Raw genomic sequence first — 12,175 nt, 5'->3', positions numbered from 1 at the left:
GGGATTTTTGCCCGTTCTACAAGGAAAACTGCTCCAGCTCCTTCAAGTTGGATGGGTTCCGCGGGTGCACAGCAATCTTTAAGTCATACCACAGATCCTCAATTGTATTGAGGTCTGGGCTTTGACTAGGCCATTCCAATACATTCAAATGTTTCCCCTTAAACCACTGAAGTGTTGCTTTAGAAGTATGCTTAGGGTAATTGTCCTGCTGGAAGGTGAACCTCCGCCTCAGTCTAAAATCTCTGGAAGACTGAAACAGAATTTCCCTGTATTTAGGGCCATCCATCATTCCTTCAATTCTGACCAGTTTCCCAGTCCCTGCCGATGAAAAGCATCCCCACAGCATGATGCTGCCACCACCATGCTTCACTGTGGGGATTGTATTCTCGGGGTGATGAGAGGTGTTGAGATTGCGCCAGACATAGCGTTTTCCTTGATGGCCAAAAAGCTCAATTTTAGTCTCATCTGATCAGAGTATCTTCTTCCATATGTTTGGGGAGTCTCCCACATGCCTTTTGGCGAACACAAAACGTGTTTGCTTATTTTTTGGCTTTATTTTTTTACCTGTTTAGGATAGGGGGCAGTATTTTCACGGCCGGATAAAAAACGTACCCGATTTAATCTGGTTATTACTCCTGCCCAGAAACTAGAATATGCATATATGCATTGGATAGAAAACACCCTAAAGTTTCTAAAACTGTTTGAATGGTGTCTGTGAGTATAACAGAACTCATATGGCAGGCCAAAACCTGAGAAGATTACATACAGGAAGTGCCCTCTCTGACCATTTCTTGGCTTTCTATAGCCTCTTTATGGAAAATAGAGGATCTCTGCTGTAACGTGACATTTTATAAGGCTCCCATAGGCTCTCAGAAGGCACCAGAACGGGGAATGATGACTCTGCAGTCCCTGGGCAAAAAACAGTAGGGCTTTTGGAAAGTGGTCGTTCTGAGAACAATGACACGGGCGCGCGCTGCATGTGAAGACTCCATTTTCTATTTTCAGTGTTTGAACGAAAACAAGGTCTCCCGGTCGGAATATTATCGCTATTTTACGAGAAAAATCGCATAAAAATTGATTTTAAACAGCGTTTGACATGCTTCGAAGTACGGTAATGGAATATTTGTAATTTTTTTGTCACGATACGATAAATATGAACTTGATTGAACAAAACATGCATGCATTGTATAACATAATGTCCTAGGAGTGTCATCTGATGAAGATCATCAAAGGTTAGTGTTGCATTTAGCTGTTGTTTTGGTTTTTGTGACATTATATGCTAGCTTGAAAAATGGGTGTGTGATTATTTCTGGCTGGGTACTCTCCTGACATAATCTAATGTTTTGCTTTTGTTGTAAAGCCTTTTTGAAATCAGACAATGTGGTTAGATAAAGGAGAGTCTTGTCTTTAAAATGCTGTAAAATAGTCATATGTTTGAAAAATGGACGTTTTTGGATTTCTGAGGTGTTTGTAATTCACGCCACGCTCTCTCATTGGATATTGATGAGGGGTTCCGCTAGCGGCACATCAGATGTAAGAGGGTTAAGCAATGTCTTTTTTTCTGGCCACTCTTTCGTAAAGCTCAGCTCTGTGGAATGTACGGCTTAAAGTGGTCCTATAGACAGATACTCCAATCTCCGCTGTGGAGCTTTGCAGCTCCTTCAGGGTTATCTTTGGTCTCTTTGTTGCCTCTCTGATTAATGCCCTCCTTGCCTGGTTCATTGTGCCACTTGCTTGGTGGTGCCCATTGCTTACTGGTGTTGCAGACTCTGGGGCCTTTCAGAACAGGTATATATATACTGAGATCATGTGACAGATCATGTGACACTTAGATTGCACACAGGTGGACTTTATTTAACTAATTATGTGACTTCTGAAGTTAATTGGTTGCACCAGATCTTATTTAGGGGCTTCATAGCAAAGGGGAGGAATGCATATGCACACACCACTTTTCTGTTTGTAATGATGTTTTATTTTTTTGAAACAAGTAATTTTTTTTTCATTTCACTTCACAAATTTTGACTATTTTGTGTATGTCCATTACATGAAATCCAAATAAAAATCCATTTAAATTACAGGTTGTAATGCAACAAAATAGGAAAAATGCCAAGGGGGATGAATACTTTTGCAAGACACTGTAACGTTTTGATGTTTTTTTCTCATCTGAATGATCTAAATGTATGATTGAATCAAATCAAATCAAATTTTAATTAGCCACATGTGCCGAATACAACAGGTGTAGACCTTACAGTGAAATGCTTTCTTACGGGCCCCTAACCAGCAATGCAGTTAAAAATATATGGATAAGAATAAGAAATAAAAGTAACAAGTAGTTAAAGAGCAGCAGTAAAATAACAACAGCGAGACTATATACAGGGGGGTACCGGTACAGAGTCAATGTGCGGGGGCACCGGTTAGTTGAGGTAATATGTACATGTAGGTAGAGTTATTAAAGTGACTATGCATAGATGATAACAACAGAGAGTAGCAGCGGTGTAAAAGAGGTGGGGGGCAATGCAAATAGTCTGGGTAGCCATTTGATTAGGTGTTCAGGAGTCTTCTGGCTTACAGGGACTCTCCGCAACTATATTCAATGTGAGGGACAAAATTGAGGCTATGATTAACACAAACAACTGGATTCGTTATCCCTTTCATTCCCTGCCTCCAGTCCACTTACCAATATCTGAGCAAGAGAGCGTCATCGAAATTGCAACAAGCGGTTCTGTGAACATTGAATTTAATCAGAAGCCACTGCCAGATTTCTGGATTGGGCTGCGCTCAGAGTATCCTGCCTTGGCACATCGTGCTGTTAAAACACTGATGCCCTTTGCAACCACGTACCTATGTGAGAGTGGATTCTTGGCCCTCACTAGCATAAAAACTAAATACAGGCACAGACTGTGTGTGGAAAATGATTTAAGACTGAGACTCTCTCCAATACAACCCAACATTGTAGAGTTATGTGCATCCTTTCAAGTACACCCTTCTCATTAACCTGTGGTGAGTTATTCACCATTTTCAGTGAACAAATAAGGTTTTATATGTAAGATTGTTAAATGAAGAGCAAAAGTATTGATTATTATTATATTATTATTTGTGCCCTGGTCCTATAAGAGTTATTTGTTACTTCCCACAAGCCGGGTTGTGAAAAAAACTCACACTCATTCTTATGTTTAATAAATGTATCGTATAGTGTGTGTGTGTGGCAGGCTTACAATGATGGCAAAAAAACAAGATTTGAGAGTGAGCTGACCCTGGTGCTAGAGGGGGTATGCAGCTGGAGGTTGAATGTTTGAAGGGGTACGGGACTATAAAATGTTAGGGAACCACTGCTCTAGGGCAACAGTGTCTGGATGGAATTTGTATTCGTGGTCCTGACAACTGGACCTTTTCTGGAACACCATTATTTTTGTCTTACTGAGATTTACTGTCAGGGACCAGGTCTGAGAGAAGATCTGACAGAACATCTAGGTGTTGCTGTAGGCCCTCCTTGGTTGGAGACAGAAGCAACAGATCATCAGCAAACAGTAGACATTTGACTTCAGATTCTAGTATGGTGAAGCCGGGTGCTGCAGACTGTTCTAGTGCCCTCACCAATTCGTCTGACAGAAGATCTAGGTGCTGCTGTAGGTCCTATTTGGTTGGGGACAGAAGCACCAGATCTTCAGCAAACAGCAGACATTTGACTTCAGATTCTAGTAGGCTGAAGCCGGGTGCTGCAGACTGTTCTAGTTCCCTCACTAATTTGTTGACAAATGCAATATGTTGAAGAGGGTGGGGCTTAAGGTGCGTCACTGTCTCACCCCCCGGCCCTGTGGAAAGAAATGTGTGGGTTTAATGCCAATTTTAACCTCACACTTGTTGTTTGTGTAAAATGGTTTTATAATGTTGTATGTTTTTTCCTCAACACCACTTTCCATCAATTTGTATAGCAAATTGCAACTTTTGAAATCAACAATGTATGAGAAGACTTTGCCTTTGTTTTGCTTCGTTTTTTTGTTATTTAGGGTGTGCAGGGGGAATACGTGGTCTGTTGCACGGTAATTTGGTAAAAAGCCAATTTGACATTTGCCCACTACATTGTTTTCATTGAGGACATGTACGAGTCTGCTGTTAATGATAATGCAGAGGATATTCCCAAGGTTGTTGTTGACGCATATCCCATGGTAGTTTTTGGGGTAAAATTTGTCCACATTTTTGGGGATTGGGGTGATCAGTCCTTGGTTCAAAATATTGGGGAATATGCCAGAGCTGAGGATGATGTTTTATGCCAGAGCTGAGGATGATGTTAGAGTTTAAGTATGGCCAATTGGAATCTGTGGTCTGTGTATTTTATCATTTCATTTAGGATGCCATCAACCCTACAGGGGTTTGTATTTTGTCCTGTAGTTCATTCAATGTAATTGGAGAATCCAGAATGTTCTGGTAGTCTTTAATAGTTGATTCTAAGATGTGTATTTGATCATGTATATGTTTTTGCTGTTTGTTCTTTGTTATAGAGCCAAAAAGAAGTGGTTTATCCATGCATCCTCCATTTTGGATAGACAGCTCTTTGTGTTGTTGTTTGTTTGGAGTTTTCCAAATTTCCCAGAAGTGGCTAGATTGTATGGATTCTTCAATTACATTGAGCTGATTTCTGAGGTGTTGTATTTTCCCTAGTGTACTTATGTATTGTTTTAGTGATTCACCATAGTGAAGGCGAAGCTTTTTGGGGTCTCTTTGTTCTTAGGTTGTTGCATTCTTCATCAAACCATTTGTCTTAGGTTGTCTGCTTGACATTTTTAGATTTGATAGGGAAGCTGAAAGGTCAAATAAACTGTTTAGGTTATCTACTGCCAAGCTTACACCTTCGCTATTACAGTGAAACATTTTGTCCAGGAAATTGTCTAGAAGGGATTTGAATTTGTTTTTGCCTAATTGTTTTTTGGTAAATTTCCACACTACCTTCCCTCCATCTATAGCATTTTTTAAATATTATTCAGTTCCTTTGGCTTTGATGCCTCAAGATTGAGCATAGATCTGTTTAAGTTGAGTGTGATTTTGCTGTGATCTGATAGAGTGTCAGTGGACTGACTGAACACTCTAAGAGACTCTGGGTTGTCAGTGATAAAGTAGTCTACAGTACTACTGCCAAAAGAGGAGCTATAGGTGTAACTACTGTAGGAGTCCCTTCGAAGCCTACCATTAACAATGTACATACCCAGCACCCGACAGAGCTGCAGGAGTTGTGACCTGTTTTTGTTGGTTATGTTGTCATAGTTGTGTCTAGGGGGGCATATGGGGGAGGGAATGCTGTCACCTCCAGGTAGGTGTTTGTCCCCCTGTGAGGGTGTCAGGTTCTTGTCCAATTCTGGCATTTAGGTCGCCACAGACTAGTACATGTCCCTGGGCCTGGAAATTGTTCTTCTCCCCCCTCTAGGATGGAGAAGCTGTCATCGTTAAAGTGCGGGGATTCTATTGGGGGGATATAGCTAGCACACATTTTCTCTATTGAGATAATTTCCTTATTCATTTCTAGCCAGATGTAAAATGTTCCTGTTTTGACAAATTTAATAGAGTGGGTTAGGTCTGCAATATACCAAATTAGTATATCCCCTGAGTCTCTTCCCTGTTCCACACCTGGTAGTTTGGTGGATGGGAATACCAGCTCTCTGTAACCTAGTGGGTAACCAGCTGGTCCGTCTCCTTTATACCATGTTTCTTGTAGGAGGACAATGTGTGTATTTCCAATTTATTTGATGAAGTCTGGGTTCCTGCTCTTTAGGCCAAAGGAAGATGACCTCAGACATTGTATATTCCAGAATGAGATAGTAAAAGCTTTGTGTTCCATTGTGTCTTTTTCTATCTCTTTATGTACAGTAGCTTTCTCTTTCTTCATCTCTCTGTTTATCTCATCATCCTCTGCCTTTTAGGGAACTAAACACTTAAGATTTCTCTAGTGTAATAGACCTACCTGAACCTTTATACATGCACGCCACTCAAACACACATACGGACACACACACACACACACACACACACACACACACACACACACACACACACACACACACACACACACACACACACTGTAATGGTCCTGTGTGTAGCTGGTGTAGAGAGTCAGGCGCAGGACAGCAGAATTGAGTAATCAACATATTTTACTCAAAAAGACAAATATACAAAGTAACATATAGAGCCACAAAGACGGACCAAATTCCTCTGGTCGCCCTAAGTGCAGCACCTCCCAACTCCATGGGCATCGGAGCGGAGGTGCTGGGGATGGAACTGACAGGCCCCGATCCGAACGTCCACGGGCAGTCAGCAGGTTATCCAGCCGGATGGACAGGTTCACCAGCTGGTCCAATGTGAGGGTGGTGTCTCGGCAGGCCAACTCCCGACGTACGTCCTCGCACAAACAGCACCGATTGTGATCGATCAGGGCCCTGTCGTTCCATCCCACGCTGGTGGCCAGGGTCCGGAAGTCCAAGGCGAAATCCTGAGCGCTCCTCGTCCCCCCGTGTGTAGCTGGTGTAGAGAGTCAGGCGCAGGACAGCAGAATTGAGTAATCAACGTATTTTACTCAAAAAGACAAATATACAAAGTAACATCTAGAGCCCACAAAGACGGACCAAACTACAATAAACAATCACTCACAAACACAACATGGGGAAAAGAGGGTTAAATAATAAACAAGTAATTGGTTGAGTAAAGCCAGGTGTGTGAGACAAAGACAGAACAAATGGAAAATGAAAAGTGGCTAGAAAGCCGGTGACGTCGACCACCGAATGAACAAGGAGAGGGACCGACTTCGGCGGAAGTCGTGACACACACACACGCATGCATGCACACACACACACACACACACACACACACACACACACACACACACACACACTCTCTGAAGACAGACGCGCACACACGTACACTTTTTATCACTCTCTTTCTCTTCTTCCCTCTTTCTGTCTCTCTGGAACACAGACACTTAAATGATGCTCTGTCATGTTATTTACACATCATCAGACGTGTGGGCAGCTGCCCAAAATCCCTGTGGGAATGTAAGGTATATAATCACTCACTGCTGGGCCTCCTTCTGCTGACCATCAGCTTTCACCACTCTAGACTTTAACTCAATAAAGAGAGATCATATGCAATAAAGCTTACATTTAACTCCCAGAGAGGTCTTCTCTTTGTCAGTAAAAAAGTTTGGAGCTGGTATATTGCAAACCTCTTGTAGAGTGGACTTTCACGCTCTGTGATGAGTCTGCAACTTTGAGAGTCTAACCTTGTATGAGCAATGCACCTGTGTCTGTTAACCCCCTCTCTCTCTCCCTCTCTCTCGCTCTCTCTCCATCTCTCTCACACACACACACACACACACACACACACACACACACACACACACACACACACACACACACACACACACACACACACACACACACACACACACACACAACTCAATCTCTCCTAGCTTCCTAGTCTATTTAACAAAGAGTCTCCTCTGGTGGAATACAGTCAACCAGTTCTCTGTGGACCTTCATTTACTTTTCATTACCTTAGACTGTGTCCCAAATTGCCCCCTTTTTCCCATATAGTGCACTACTTTTGACCAGGGTCCATAGGGTTCTGTTGATGTAATAGGATGCCGTTTGGGACGTAGAGTTACACAAAATTCTTATCTAAAGAAACTTACAGTACATTTAGACAGAGGAGGATGAAACAACGTTTATATGAGCACTGTATACGTATAAAATCCTTTGGTAACAAGGGCTAGGCTGTGTTGCCCATTGATGTAAAAAATCACAGACTAACAAATGCAAAATGATGCAAGGAAGAACAGAGGGAATTCTAATCAGACAAATTAATCAAGTCAAACAACATTAACATTTAACATTTAACATTTAAGTCATTTAGCAGACGCTCTTATCCAGAGCGACTTACAAATTGGTGCATTCACCTTAAGATATCCAGTGGAAAAACCACTTTACAATAGTGCATCTAAATCTTTTGGGGGGGGAGGGGGGTAGAAGGATTACTTTATCCTATCCCAACATCATCACACTCAGTCAAGTGGATCAAAACCAGCAGCTCCCTCACCTGCTCCTTCTGATTGATAGTCAATACAGTCAATACTCCTTCACGCACGCACACACACACACACACACACACACACACACACACACACACACACACACACACACACACACACACACACACACACACACACACACACATATATATGCACAGTGATACACATACACACACTTCACCTGCTCCCTCCTCAGGGCACACACACTAATGGCTCATTAGCCTTGTTACCCAATGACACAAATTAACCAAATACCCACACAGCCACCCGTTGGCTTAGAAAGCAACGGGTGGCTGTGTTTAGTCTCCACTGATTGAGACACTTTTGGAAAACTGACACACAGGCTGCATTTAGACAATCAGATCAGTTCTGACAAAGAGCTGATGTGAAAGCTCTGATGTGATTGGTCAAAATACCAATTAGTGGGAAAAATATCTGAATTGGGCCGCCTGTCTAAATGCAGCCATTCAGACATTTTGTTGGGTTAGTGAAAAATATATATATATCTGAATTGGTATCTGACTATGGCATTGCAATAAAGAAAGCCATTTATTGAGACAATGCACAAGCCCACAGTAATCTGAGGAGAAATTCGGGACTGTATAGCAGCAGTTAATGAGAAATACCTCAGCAAAAGCATTGGACTGCCACTGTATTCAGCTGGAATTAATTGTAAGAGAAAGACAACTTCAGAAGTATTTTTATGGTATGAGAGTTGTGCTATGTCATTTTCCAAGAATTCCAGATATAGGCCCACACCCACATACCCCCACGGATATGCGCTCTCTCTCTCACACACACCTTTAAGATCCATTGAATTGGTCAATAGAGGAAGTGAGATACTGGCCTTTTTGGTTGATGGGTTAATAATCAACTCTGAAGACAATCAACGCCTTTCAGCCCACTTAAAAACACTATAGTATACAATGGTATTAATACTATAGTATTCACTGTATTGTTTTTGCGGACTAAAGTCAGCAGAAACACTACAGTGAATACTGTAGTATTTACTGTAGTAAACTGTACTATACTGTAGTATTTACAGTTAACTATATTTTTTTGATTGATATGATTTATTTAAGTGTTATATAGCTACCGGTGCCTTAGAAGACACTACTAAACATAGTATAGTTTTCCATGTACTAAAAACAAAATAACATTTTACAAATTAAACGCATAGAATAATCATCGTAAGCATTGATACCATCTAGCCACACTACACAAACAATACATTTCTCCTTCTCCTCCAGGCATTGTGAACAAACTGAGCAATCTCAAATTTAAATCAAATCAAATTTTATTGGTCACATACACATGGTTCGCAGATGTTATTGCGAGTGTAGCGAAATGCTTATGCTTCTAGATGTGACAGTGCAGCAGTATCTAACAGGTAATATCTAACAATTCCACAACAAACCTAATATCTAAGAAATTCCACAACAAAACCTAATACACACAATCTAGTAAAGGAATGGGATAAGAATATATATGTCTAAAATATATGGATGAGCAGTGACAGAGCGGCTAAGATGCAATAGATAGTAAAGCATAGATAGTGAAGGATAAAGTCTATACATATCAGATGAGTAATGTGAGATATGTAAACATTCTTAAAGCGGCATTATTAAAGTGACTAGTGTTCCATTAAAGTGGCCAATGATATCAAGTCTGGAGGTAGGCAGCCGCCGCTCTCTGCTAGTGGTGGCTGTTTAACAATCTGATGGTCTTGAGATAGAAAAACAGCTTCTATCTCTCTGTTCCAGCATTGATGTACCTGTACTGACCTCACCTTCTGGATGGAAGCGGGGTGAACAGGCAGTGGCTCGGGTGGTTATTGTCCTTCATTATATTTTTTGCCTTCCTGTGACATCGGGTGTTGTAGGTATCCAGGAGGGCAGGTAGTTTGCTCCCGGTGATGCGTTGTGCAGACCACACCACCCTCTGGAGACCCCTGTGGTTGTGGCCGGTGCAGTTGCCATACCAGTAGGTATTACAGCCCAACAGGATGCTCTCAATTGTGCACCTGTAAAAGTTAGTGAGGGTTTTCAGTGACCAGCCACATTTTTTCAGCCTCCTGAGGTTGAAGAGGCACTGTTGCGCCTCCTTCACCACACTGTCTGTGTGTGTGTGGACTATTTCCGTTTGTTAGTAATATTTACATCGAGGAACTCTCTAGGATAGGGGGCAGTATTTTCACGGCCGGATGAAATACGTGCCCATATTAAACTGCCTCCTACTCAAACTCAGAAGCTAGGATATGCATATTATTAGTAGATTTGGATAGAAAACACTCTGAAGTTTCTAAAACTGTTTGAATGATGTGGCAGGCAACAACCTGAGAAGAATCTAACCAGGAAGTGAGAACTCTGGTGCTTGTAGTCCTTTCAAGTCATTGCCAATCAAACACACAGTGAGTTAGGGTTCATTTTGCACTTCCTAAGGCTTCCACTAGATGTCAACAGTCTTTAGAAAGTTGTTTGAGGCATTTATGTTGAACAGAGAGTGAACAAGAAGGTGGGGAAGTTGGTGACCCAGGGAAGGACATCAGTTCATTGGCGCGCCTTCACGTGAGCGGTAGCTGTGTTCAAAAACGTTTTTCAAGACAATGGAATCGTCCGGTTAGAATATTACTGAAGTTTCACGTTATAAAGGCCCTAAAGATTGATGCTATACAACGTTTGACATGTTTGAACGAACGTAAATATAACTTTTTTTAAACTTTTCGTCATTACATTTTCCGCGCGCTTCCTACACTTGGAGTAGCTAACTGAACACGCTAACAACAAGGAGCTATTTGGACATAAATTATGGAGTTTATCGAACAAAGCAACATTTATTGTGGACCTGGGAGTGCCTTCTGATGAAGATCATCAAAGGTAAGTGAATATTTCTAATGCTATTTAATATTTTAGATGACTCCAAAATGGCGGGTATCTGTATTGCCTAGTGTATTTTTCTGAGCGCAATACTTAGATTATTGCAAAGTGTGCTTTCCTCTTGAAGCTTTTTTGAAATCTGTCACAGCGTTAGCATAAAGGAGATGTTCATCTATAATTCTTTGAATGACAGTTTAATATTTTATCAACGTTTATGACAAGTATTTTTGTAAATTATTGTGCTGATTCACCGCCAGTATTGGAGGCAAAATATTTTCTGAACGTCACGCGCCAATGTAAAATGGGGTTTATGGATATAAATATGAACTTGATTGAACAAAAAATGCATGTATTGTGTAACGTGTTGTCCTAGGAGTGTCATCTGATGAAGATCGTCAAAGGTTAGTGCTTCATTTAGCTGTGTTTTAGTTATGTGTGATGCATCTAGTTGCTTGGAAAATGGCTGTGTGGTTATTTGTGTCTATGTACTCTCCTAACATAATCTAATGTTTTGCTTTCGCTGTAAAGCCTTTTTGAAATCGGACAATGTGGTTAGATTAACGAGAAGTTTATCTTTAAAATGGTGTAAAATAGTTGATTGTTTGAGAAAATGGAATTATGACATTTTGTGGTTTTGAATTTGGCACTCTGATTTTTCACTGGATGTTGAATAGTGTGGGACGATAGCGTCCCACCTACCCTAGAGAGGTTAAAACTTTCCACCATCTCCACTTCTGTCCCGTCAATGTGGATAGGGAGGTGCTGTCTTTGCTGTTTCCTGAAGTCCGCAATCATCTCTTTTGTTTTGCTGACATTGAGTGAGAGGTTATTTTCCTGACACCACACTCCAAGGGCCCTCACCTCCTCCATGTATGCTGTCTCATCGTTGTTGGTGATCGAGCCCACTACTGTTGTGTCGTCTGCAAACTTGATGATTGAGTTGGAATTGTGCATGGCCATGCAGTCGTGGGTGAACAGGGAGTACAGGAGGGGCTGAGAAGGCACCCTTGTGGGGCCCCAATGTTGAGGATCAGCAGAGTGGAGATGTTATTTTCTACCTTCCCCACCTGGGGGCAGCCCATCAGGAAGTCCAGGACCCAGTTACACAGGGCGGGGTCGAGACCCAGGGTCTCAAGCTTAGTGATGAGCTTGGTAGGTACTATGGTGTTGAATGCTGAGCTGCAGTCAATAAACAGCATTCTTACATAGGTATTCTTACATAGGTATTC

The sequence above is a fragment of the Salmo trutta genome, chromosome 4 (genome assembly GCF_901001165.1).
Source record: "Salmo trutta chromosome 4, fSalTru1.1, whole genome shotgun sequence".
Lineage (NCBI taxonomy): Eukaryota > Metazoa > Chordata > Actinopteri > Salmoniformes > Salmonidae > Salmo > Salmo trutta.
The sequence above is the reverse complement of the archived record's forward strand: the minus strand, read 5'-3'. Positions refer to the sequence as shown.